General features: G+C 40.4%; 1 long non-coding RNA gene across 1 annotated transcript; it reads left to right on the top strand.

Moving 5' to 3' along the window:
- The first annotated feature begins 1,338 nt into the window (after positions 1-1,338).
- LOC122646704 lies at positions 1,339-8,607 on the top strand. Its single transcript, XR_006330673.1, has 4 exons — positions 1,339-1,528; positions 1,699-1,700; positions 5,777-5,781; positions 8,596-8,607. It is a non-coding gene; the product is annotated as an uncharacterized LOC122646704 (long non-coding RNA).
- The last annotated feature ends 3,082 nt before the right edge of the window (positions 8,608-11,689 follow it).

Genomic DNA, 11,689 nt, shown 5'->3' with positions numbered 1-11,689 from the left:
GCGTGAATACTTTGTGAGTGAAGGAGTTACTCAACATGGTCACCATTGCCCAATTGGAGAACACCAAAATTGAGATTGTTTGTGTATGGTTGGATCAGAATCTGGATCCAGTGCCATTTTAGAAATGGTTTTTGCAAAATCTGTTTTACATAAAATAATGGATTATATATAATTATTTGAATAAAGTGTTTTATCGAGTTTTACGGGACCCAATCAAATGCACAAACACTCTTATATGGACATATACTATGGAATGGGGTTTGGCAGTACAAGTGTACATGCCCTAGATTCCATAATGATGGTGTTGATTGGTGGAGGGGTTGTAAATGGTTTATTATCATGTAGAGAGTTATTTGGAATTTGCTCAAATAATTGGTTCTTTATTTAATTAATGGATATGGTGCTAACTGTAATTATCCATAAATTAAATAAAGTGATTAATTATATCATTCCCTATTTGATTCTGCTTCTTTACTAATTAGAAACACTTTGAGTTTAAACAGAACTACTAAACAAAGAGAGAGAGAGTCAAACTCTTACTGGGTTTTTTAATTTCTCATCTAGGGTTTTAAAAAACCCTACTATTATATAAAGGGACCAAAATGCAAAGGGGGAATACAGTGCTCCACATTTTTTGGTTGCCTCCTCTTGGATGTGTTTCGGTCCTCCCCTCTCTCTCTTGTGATCTCTTCTTCTTCTTGTTGTTGCTCTCTACTGTGTTTGAGAGTTAGGGTTTTAGAAACCCAGATATGTGCTTGAAGAATTATAGAGCATCTGGGATTGGCTTGAAGAACCTTGGCTACACCATTGGATGTTCAGATCTGTTACCTAGAGTACTCATTAGAGGAAGAACCATTGTCTATTGGAGAAGCAACACTTGAGGCTCATCAGGTTAGCAATTCTTTGTTAATTCCTCTTGATTTTAATTATTGATTATTCATGGGATGTGAAAGAAATCCGAATTGATTTGTTTTCGCTGCGCATTCGGGTATGGGATGGACCCCGCTTTCCATGATATGGATTAGAGATGAATTTTTCCATCTCTTTTGGGTTCCATAATTGCATGGGACACAAAAGATAAGGACCGGACATTGGTTTATCAGACTAAACCCTAAATGGGATGCACCAGGTTTCCCATGGCGACCATGGGAAACCCTAAAATTTAAATAGGGCACCCACGGACAACCATGGGCTAACCCAGGGGGTGCAATACCCTAATTGGTTTATGATTGGTTTCCCAGGGGAACCATGACATGATCCCAAGACCGTAGTTTGACCTATAGAGACCTGATCTTGTAACAGTACAGTCATGGCTCCAAGATCAGTGTGGGTGACAAACCCAATGCAAGTTCTGGCTGTGGGCAATTGGGATAAAAGTTCATCCTATAGCCAGCTTCCAGCTCTTCATCCCCACCAAGACTCTCAAGAATTCTTCTCTAGTCCCATGTCCTCTGAGAATATTGACAGCAATGCTTCACACAGCTCCATCATCTTCTCCCCATATTCACTGGTAACAGTCCTGTCCAAGGTAAGATAGTGTCATGAGGAGCCAAACATGAGAGAGAGAGAGAGAGAGAGAGAGAGGGATTGGCATTTGTCACCAGTCATATGAACTAATCTACCCTTTCAAATGTATCTGAATTCATGGTGATTGGTGGATCCTCTAGAACATGCAATCCGTTAGTAATCCCTTTGTAGCTGTGTTTAAGAAAGAAAAAGCGTCAAAGCCATTTTAGTCAAAGTGATAGAAGTGATTGGGTTTACAAATTTTGATGCTTTCTCCTTCCATGTGGATGAGGCATGCACATTCAAAAGATATAAACTCTTTTATATTTTTTTTGTGAAAATTACTTGTACATCACTTGTATTATGGCCCGAATGCTTGATACATTCAACTTTCAAACAATTACTTGAAGCCCCATGAAACTAGATGATGTTAGTCTATTGTTAGTGGTTGAACGGAAAAATCCATTGTATCCTTATGAGTCTACCAACTTATCAGAACAATTTTTGTTTTTGTTTTTTTTTTTTTAATTAATAACTTAGGGCCACACATGAATGCCGGAATGCTGGCCAAGAAAATCCTCAGATGGGATAATATTGGACAACCATGGAAGTTTATTGTGCATCATTCCTTTGGAGATGTCACAAATGCCAGATATTTGCCAATATAATTCACATTCCTCCAATGAAGCTCCATTTGTTAAATGCTCCCTGACCATTTTCAACATGGGGCATTGATATAATTGGGAAAGGCACGCCAAAGGCATCCAATGGACATGAGTTCATCCTTGTGGCCATAGACTATTTCATCAAATATTCAAGAGCTACCTACCAACTTTACACAATGCACTTTCGACCATCATATGCGAGAAACCAACTCCTATGCAGACTTCCTGGCTGGGTTTCTACACTCTTGCCATGAGTTGCATTTTTGTGTTACTAGTTTCCCAAAAGCTCTTTCCGTTAATATACGGAATGACACGAATGGGAAGAAATACTACCGAGCATAATATCCACTCTTCCTATTAATCTAATATGATATCTCCCTTTTTCCCAAAAAAAACTTATGGGCATTGAAGGACTAAAAAAATCCCTTAAATAAAACAAGAAAAGATAGGGATATACCCATCTCCTTCCTTAAGCCATGGACAATCAAAATATCCGCAAGAGTTTCATCCACTCAAATAGCTGTTGCCTGCGACCCAATCAGTAAGCAGTTGGTCACCGGAATACTGACGAACAACGATTTAATGCCGATGATCAAAATGGCAGCCATCATTGCCAATAAAAAGGCTCCCAAAAACCCAGCGTTCCAAACCCGATTTCATGGTCTTTAATTCCAAAACTACCATGGAACCCGTTTTAAAACCAGGGGAGATAGAAGAGAACTCTTGAAGGGAACATTGAAGCTTTGGTCACCAGAATAAGAGATAGCACTTGAATGTATTTAGTACATTTAACTGCCTATAGCTTGATTTGAAAATCATGCCAGCTATGATGACTCAATTGATAAAAAATGGACCTCCTTCGATCACCCCTAAAATGAAAAGAAAAGTGTACCTTTTTTTAGTTTGCTCTACCACCTTTGCTATCATGGGAAGCATGCCATTCCCTAGAGATCTCAAAAGATACCTTCCGATCATGCAAAATAGATAAGCCCTCTTCCTGCTTTGGACTCGAGATTCTTCTTCTGATCTATTGTTGCCAAAGATTTTGATTACTTTTACTACATCCACCTTGTCATAGTGGAGAATTTGCTTAATTTCCTTCTTAGTCTAAAGAAGCTTTCTAAATCTTCGAGGGATTGACCTTTTTGTACTGTTGGGTGAAACAATCTTCCCTTCGGATGTGATAGCATGCAAGCTTAGAATTCTTCAATTGTCGGGGCTATCATGACTTTTCCAAAATGAAAAACATGCAGCTGAGGGTTCCAACACCTTGACACTTTTTTAATCAAATCATGATGAAGCTTGAAACATCTGATTCTCCCTAGTATGGCTAACTTGACATCTTCTAACTATGTAGGGTCATCTATGTGCATACGAAGAGTCCATTGACGCAACTGTTCATCTAACCCTTCTTTCTTTGGCTCTCTCATTATACCTGCATCGAAGATCCTATTAGTATCCTGGACAAAGGTAAGTCTTTGGGTCAATAACCAGCTCTTAGTAACGTCAAACAAACCCTAAGTCACTACACGAGGAGGGATTTTGAAGGCCAATTGGTGGAATTTGCCATTTTTTACAAAGGAAACGCCAACGGGCAGATTTATGAAATGAACTTATACTATACCCTTTTTATTATTTTTTTTTTGAGACCACACTTATACATGCCAAGTTTCCTACGTATCCCTTGGGAGGAATCAGGTCGAACGTAGTTCAAGTTGATCAAAGGTTCAGATGAAGTATTTCTTCAATTGATCCATACTGACCAATCCCCAGAGGTCTTCTTTATCTAAATCTGTGAGACGTACTGCGTTGCCTAGGAAGATTGTCTTCACCTTGTATGGGCTGCTCCAATTACTCCCTCAATACCAAATCTCCCACCTCAACATTCCGAGGGTGCACCCCTTTATTAGATGCTCTAGCCATCCTTTGCTGATATTTCTTGAGATTATCCATATCTTTCATCCTCCTCTCATCTAAGAGGTTAATTTCTTCATACCTGGCTCTCATCCATTTTCCTTCAGGAAGCTGACCGTCAAACAGTATTCGGAGAGAATGCACTTGTATTTCTACAGGTAAAACCACCTCCACTCCATAGACTAGAGAATATGGGGTTGCCGCAGTTCAAGTCCGGATAGAAGTCTGATAAGCCCATAAAGTTAATGGAAGCTTATCTACCCAATCCTTGTGTGTTTCGGTAATTTTTTATAATATGATTTTTATATTCTTGTTGGCGGCCTCCACTACACCATAGGTTTGTGGTCTATATGTTGTAGACCTATGCCTTTTTATACCAAATTTGGTACAAAGCCCTTCTGTCCTCCCTTAGAAGTGCTTTCCTTTGATTGAAATCAGCTCATAAGGTACATCATATCTGCAAATGATGTTCTCTTTGATGAATTTTACCACCTTGGCGGCCGTCAGGACTGCATAAGACTGAGCCTCTACCCATTTGGTGAAATAGTCTACGGAGACCAGTATGAATTCATGGCTGTTAGAAGCCTTCAGAGTTATTTTCCCAATTATGTCTATCCCCCAAGTTGAGAATGGCCAAGGAGCATTTAACGAATGCAATTCTGTGGGAGGAATATATATGACATTAGCAAATATTTGGCATCTATAACATTTCTTGACAAAAGTGATACAATTTGCTTCCATGGTTGCCTAATAGTACCCCAACCTGAGTATATTCTTGGTGAGCATTCTTGCATTCATATGTGGTTCACAGATCCCTTGATGGATTTCTTCCATGATGGTTTGAGCTTACTCCTCATCTACGCATAACAATTGTATGCCATCATAAGATCTCTTGTATAGCAGATTCTCCTGAAGAATGAACTGCGTGGCATATTTCCTCAACCGTTTCTTTTCCCCCGTTGTGAAATATTCAGGATATTTCCTTTCTCTGATATAATCAACCACAGGTGCGAACCAATCCCTTCGGTCTACTGTCAGTAGATTTACAGATTCTCCATATGCTGGACTAGGCCTTCTTTTGACCAAGAAGGGTCAAATTTTGGCTTGGGAATCATACTCCACCATGGAGGCTAAAGTGGCCAGAGCATCCGCAAATCTATTACTGTCCCTTGGCAGATGTTCAAATGAGATTTTCTTAAAACACTTGATCATCTGCTCTAGATACTCTTGATAGGGTTTCAATTTGTCATCTCTTATTTTCCATTTTCCCTGAGTTTGACAAATCACCCCTGAAGAATCTTTAAAGACTTTAATTCTTTCTACACCCACAGATAGGGCCATTTCTAAGTCAATGGCACATGCTTCGTATTCCATAATGTTATTGGTGCAGTTGAATTCTAGGCGGAATGACATAGGCAAATAAAATCCATCAGGGGTTACTAACAATACACCTGCTCTGTATCCTTTTTGGTTTGCAACTCCATCAAAGTTTAACTACCATCCTTCTTCTTGACCCTCTTTAAAAAGATACAAATCTTCATCAAGGAATGAATCATCCACCGGTCGTGAATCTAACCCTGTTGGATGTGCGGCAAAGTGATCTGCTAACGCTTGCCCTTTTATGGGTTTTTGATTGACATAGTTTATGTCAAACTCTGATAACAACAACAACCATCTGGACATTCTCCCAGTCAGGGTTGGTTTCTCAAAAAGGTACTTAATCGGGTCCATTCTGGAGATAAGCCGAATTTGGTGTGTGATCATATAATGCCTCAATCTTTTAGTTACCCAGACTAAAGATGTGCAGGTTTTTTCCAAGGGGGTATAGCAAGTTTCATACCCTAGCAACTTCTTGCTTAAGTAGTAAATCATATGTTCTTCTCGATTCTTCTGATAGAGTTGACCTACCATTGATCCCATGGATATTTCTTCCACTGATAAGTACAGTAACAAGGGTTCACCCAGAACTGGCGGAACAAGGATAGGTGGATGTACTAGATATTCTTTGATCTTCATGAATGCATCCTGGCATTTACCATTCTACTCCTTTGGTTCTTCCTTCCTCAAGAGCTTGAAAATAGGTTCACATATCATGGTTAACCGAGATATGAATCTACTTATGTATTGAACACGGCCCAGGAACCCACAGACCTCTTTCTCCATCCTTAGTGTTGGCATTTCTGTGATGGCTTTTATGTATTCAGGATCTACTTCTACCCCTCTAACAAGAAAACCTAGCAATTTGCCTGTCATTGCTCCAAATACACACTTTTATGGGTTCAACCTGAGGTTGTATTATTTTATTCTCTCAATGAATTTCTTCAATGCAATAAAATGTCCTTGTCGATCAATTGATTTTACTATCATGTCATCGATGTATACCTCGACCTCCTTATGTATTATGTCATGCAACATAGCTGCAGCTGCTCTTTGGTACGTTGCACCTGCATTCTTTAGCCCAAAAGGCATCACCTTATAACAAAATGTCCCCCATAGTGTGGTAAAGGCAGTCTTCTCCCGGTCTTTGGGACACATGCTAATCCGACTGTAGCCAGAGAATCCATCCATGAATGATAAAAGTGCGTGCCCGAAAATGTTGTCATCTAGTATGTCGATGTGGGATAGCAGGAAATCATCCTTGGGGCTAATTCTATTCAGATCATGAAAGTCCACACACATCCGAACTTTCCCATCCTTCTTAGGAACTGGGAGAATATTGGACAACCATTGAGGATATTGGGTTACTTGAAGGAACCCCGCATTCCATTGTTTAATGACTTCTTCCTTGATCTTTTTACGCCACTCTGGTCGCATTCGTCTTGGCTTCTGCTTGACGAGGCGAGCATCCGAATACGTTGGTAGTCTATGTTGTACGATTTTTGGGTTAATACCAGGCATATCCTCATAAGACCATGCAAAGACTTCCTCGAATTCCTTAAGGAGAGAGGTCATTTAGCAGATTTTTTCATTATTGAGAGATGAACTAATTTTGATCATTCGAGGGCATTGGTCAGTTCCTAAATTTATGAAACAGGTGTCCTCTTAGATGGGCTGGGCTCTTCTTTGCTCTAATTTTTATTTAAAGATGTCGATGCTTGATAGCATCATCATCATCAGAAGAATAAGAAGAAGAGGAAAAAGAAGAAGAAACATACTCGAAATCAATGATTTCATTCATGATAAAAGGAGGAGTACAAACAGACTTAATAGACAGGAAGTTACTAATTTCCTTTTGGAAAGCACATGTAGACTTAGACTCAGACTGGATTATACTAGAGCTGGCTACGACTTCAGACTCTATGACATGGAAATCTTTCGCAATCCTTGCCCAGTTTCCTTTGGATCCTTAAAGAGGTTGAATCAAGAGTTGAGGCGCTGGCCCTTCTTTTCCTTCAGTGATCATTGCCGTCTCGAACAATCCATTAATCCCTTGATTATCCTGTTCATTATTCCTCTTGGCTTGTTCCAATTCCATGGTTACCCAGTCTGCTTCATCTTTAAAGAATAGCTCAAACCCAAGCTGGAAGCTACCTATCTATTGATTGAACCAAGGCTCAATATTTTCGTATTACTGGAAATTCTCCCATTCTTTCACAAAGTAACCATTCAAAGTTTTGAAGTAAGGGGTGATCTCAATCTTCTGCAACTCTTCAATCCTTTGATGTTGCTCTTCTTTTCTACCGAGGCCTTTCTTTTTGTTGGGATGAAACCTAGGCAATGGCGATTGGTGTTGGCTAGTGTCTCGGGGAACTTTGGTATTCCTTGCTGGTTCTTTCCCAATCCCAAGCCTAGGAAGTACTTCATCTTCTTCATCATCCTTATCGAACCTTGCTCCATATGGTTAGGAATTTGGCCAAGATGAGTTCTTTTCCTTCGGAAGGGCTTACACAGATATTTTCAATTTCAAACCAACCAAACTATACTTCTAATGGAGGAAAACCTTCCACTTCTATGTTTGCAAGTGTGTACACCATTTTTGGGTCTTCGAAAATGATGATTACTTTTGCTCATGAATAAATTTTAACTTCTAGTGAAGGCTTGATGCAAGAACGCCTGGAGAATGTAGCTATGGTCTCCCTAGTAGCATATTGAAAGAGGTTTGAATGTCAATAACTTGAAAATCAATGATGGACCAGGCTGCTCCCACCTTGATATCCATGGGGGAGGACTCTGATCGCCTCTTTCCTAGTGTTGTCATATGCCCTGATGGTTTAGCTTTAAGGCTTCATCTTGTCAAAAGACAAACCCATGCACTTTGTAGCTTTCAATGGCATAACATTGAGGGCTGAGCCATTATCAATCAATACTTGGGGAACTTGATTTTTGTTGCATTCCACAGTGATGTAGAGAGCTATGTTATGTCCTTTCCCTCTAGGTGGCAAATCCTCATCTAAGAAGATTAGTGACTGGATTGCATAAGTGGCTCCTATTATGTAGAATAGTTCCTCTGGTCTCATTTCAATGGGCACTTGAACTTTGGTAAGAGCTTTCAGTACCGCTTTTCGGTGAGTTGGTGAGGCCATTAACAATCCCCAAATTGAAATATTTGACTGGGCCTTCTTTAACTGATTCAATACTGGATTCTCGGGCTCATTGTCTGGCTTCGGCTGATTAGACTGATGTTTTTTCACCGTCAGACCCTTATTCTTGAAATCCCTTCCACTTCTGGTTTTCATTACCTCTTATTCTTCTCTTTTGATGATTAACTCAACTGAGAAAATATCTTCTTCTTCTATACCACTGTCCGTGATAATGATGGCCCCTACAGTACGAACCCTCTTTTTTGCAACTTACTTCTCGACCTTGATTCCATAACAAAGATGGACTTCTAAGCCTGACTCAAGATCTTTGCCAAAGACGTATTTTTCAGTAATTTGTTGTATTAGATGAAATTGTTCAAGGCCGCTTGGGTTCTTAGGGATCATCTGATGTAACTGGTGAAAGGTTTCTAGGGCTGATTGATGAATTTCTCTTGCTTCTGCTGAAGACTTGTAGAAGTGACCAACCTCCCCACCTTGGGAACCGAGGCTTTTGGAGTTAAATTCTGAACTTTTCTCTGGACTGGAGACAACTGGATAGATGTTTCCTATGGGATCATCAAAATGGCCTTCTTCATTCACATTATTGAGGAGGAAATCATCATGTGCTTGTGCCCATTCATGGTACCCTTCACTGCCGAGATCAGGGGACAAAGGGGGAGTTCCACATAAATCTTGTGTCAAGGGAAGTGTCAATTTCACCAAATTTTCCAAGTTATATATAGCCTATGGTAGAACCCACTATTCCCTAACGGATTCCAATTGTTGAAGTTCCTCTTGGTACTTGTCATCTGCAACCATAACCTTCATAAGCATTTCTTGGATCTTATCGATATCCCTGTGGACCTTGCTTATTTGGAATGGTAGATCCCAGGGGACTGGCCCACAAATATTTCTATATTTGTCAAGAGGGCTTATTGACTAATCAGATTCTTTTTCCTATTCCTCTTGGCTTTCTTCCATAGATTCCTCCTCTTCTTCAGATGAATCGCCTTCGCCTTGTCCTGCTTCTTCATCATCGGATTCCCTTGGTTTGAATTCTTCTCCACTCTCATCTTCTTCAAATAAATCTTCTTCACTTGAATCTTCCTCATCATCCACCTCCATGGGCTAGATGTCATTTATGGGGTCGAAAAAGGAATCCCCCGTGTTGATGTTGTTGGTCCACATTTCCCATTTTTCCCTTCCCGAAGGCCTCGAGTATGCCTGGGAATCTGAATATAACATGAGGTCTTGAGGAGGTGCTCCATATATCTTATGCCAAAGCGTTGGTGAGCCAAGTCATATTCCTTAGTTCATGCAAAGTCCGAAGGAGTAGATCATCTTCATCTGGCATTTCTAACCATTCACATCATGCCACAAAATTACTGTAGATCAGATCTGGGAATCAGGAAGTGGCCTTATATAGGATTTCTTGGGTGTTGGTGGTGACATCCATTATGTCTGCTACTTGGTAATAGACACTCATGCTCCATCGATCGAAATCTCTTCCAAATAAGGACCAACTCCTGCTGGGGTCTTTCGAGTATCCTATTTCTTCATCATTTCCTTCTTCATCGTCGATTCCTAAGGGAAATGGTTGGATGAAATCCATGGGATCAATATTGTCATCATCAGCCCCAATGTTGTCTATCCATCTGACTGGTTCTATGGAGAACTCATCTCCAGAAGGTTCCAAGCAAACCTCCTTTTTAGCAAAATTCATCCAATCATCATATACCTCAGTGTACTCAATCTCTTCTCTCTCCTCTGCACTATCTTCTGTGTCTCCTCCAATTTGAATGAGAGAGACTTCTTTAGATAAGGATTATCCCAATGGCAAGTGCTAACCCAAATTTAAGTAACTCGGGTGTCACATTCTTTATAGCCTTCTCATCTTCCCCACTGTTATCACCTTATCAGAAGACTCCTGCTTTGGTGCTAAATAATCAACTTCATGAGCTATGAATCCATACTTCCGCAAAGGTGCTCCCGGCTCGAGGCCGTCCAGACCCTTTTCTAGGAAGTGTAACTTCCAGAGTCACCTGTTAGATGTCATACCTCTTCCCTGGTTACACAGTTGTTCCCCTTCCCGGATGTTACCATCACAATTTGTTCTGGCACAATGAGCACATACCTGCATCCTCTTGGCCCTTTTCTTTCGAGCCTGCTTTCTCTTTGATAAGTACCATTCTTCTTCTTGGAATTTCTTCTCCCTTTCCTTGGGTTGGATCAAAATGTGGGATCCAGTGGAAATTCCTCTTCTCAGATCATGTTTACCAACCCTGTTGATGATTCCGGAGAGTAAGATCCTTTCAATAGGGATTATGGCATTTCCTTTAATGGAAGAATAGACTCTGCTTGCCATTGTCTGAGACCTTGGGTGATAAAAAGGAGAATCAAGTCGATTCACCTCCTGAGAGACTTCTTGCACAATCTGACGCTCTTTCTTCCCTTTCTTTGATGCAAGGAGGGCTCTGTAAATGCGTGCATCCATTAGCTTTCTTCTCCTTATAACAAACCTGATTAAGAGAGTAGGATCCTCGGCTGAGTCATCTTGTAACATATTTACCACATGAGTCGGTAATAGATTTACAGTCACATTCGGCTGTTGTCTTGTCTGAAGCTCGATCTTCCCAACGTGTATCATATCTTGGATGGCATGCTTGAGACGTATACATTTGTCCATCTGATGCCCCTTTTGGTCATGATAGTGATAGTACAGATTAGGTTTATACCATGTAGGTAGATTGGCCATGTCCACATGTCGAGGTGGAACGGTGTTGATCATTCCTTCCCTCTTAAGCTTGGTAAAGAGCACAATCAGTGTCCTCACCCCAAAATTGAAAACTCTTTTAGGAGGTTCTGGTTCGGCTTAGATTATAAGTGGTGGGGTAATCATAGATACCATTTGTACCTCTGCCGCTTGGCAACTTGTTCCCACTATATTCATTCCTTTTGGTTTCAAAACTTTCCTCCCAGAGTAAGACCCAGTCGCCTTTCTTTGAAGATCTTGCCTTCAATCTTCTTTCCGATGGTCATGAGGGCATCAAAAGTTTTGATGTGTTGATAGTACAGCTTATCATG

This window comes from Telopea speciosissima, chromosome 11 (genome assembly GCF_018873765.1).
Source record: "Telopea speciosissima isolate NSW1024214 ecotype Mountain lineage chromosome 11, Tspe_v1, whole genome shotgun sequence".
NCBI classification, from domain to species: Eukaryota; Viridiplantae; Streptophyta; class Magnoliopsida; order Proteales; family Proteaceae; genus Telopea; species Telopea speciosissima.
This window is presented reverse-complemented; position numbering and strand designations above follow the sequence as displayed.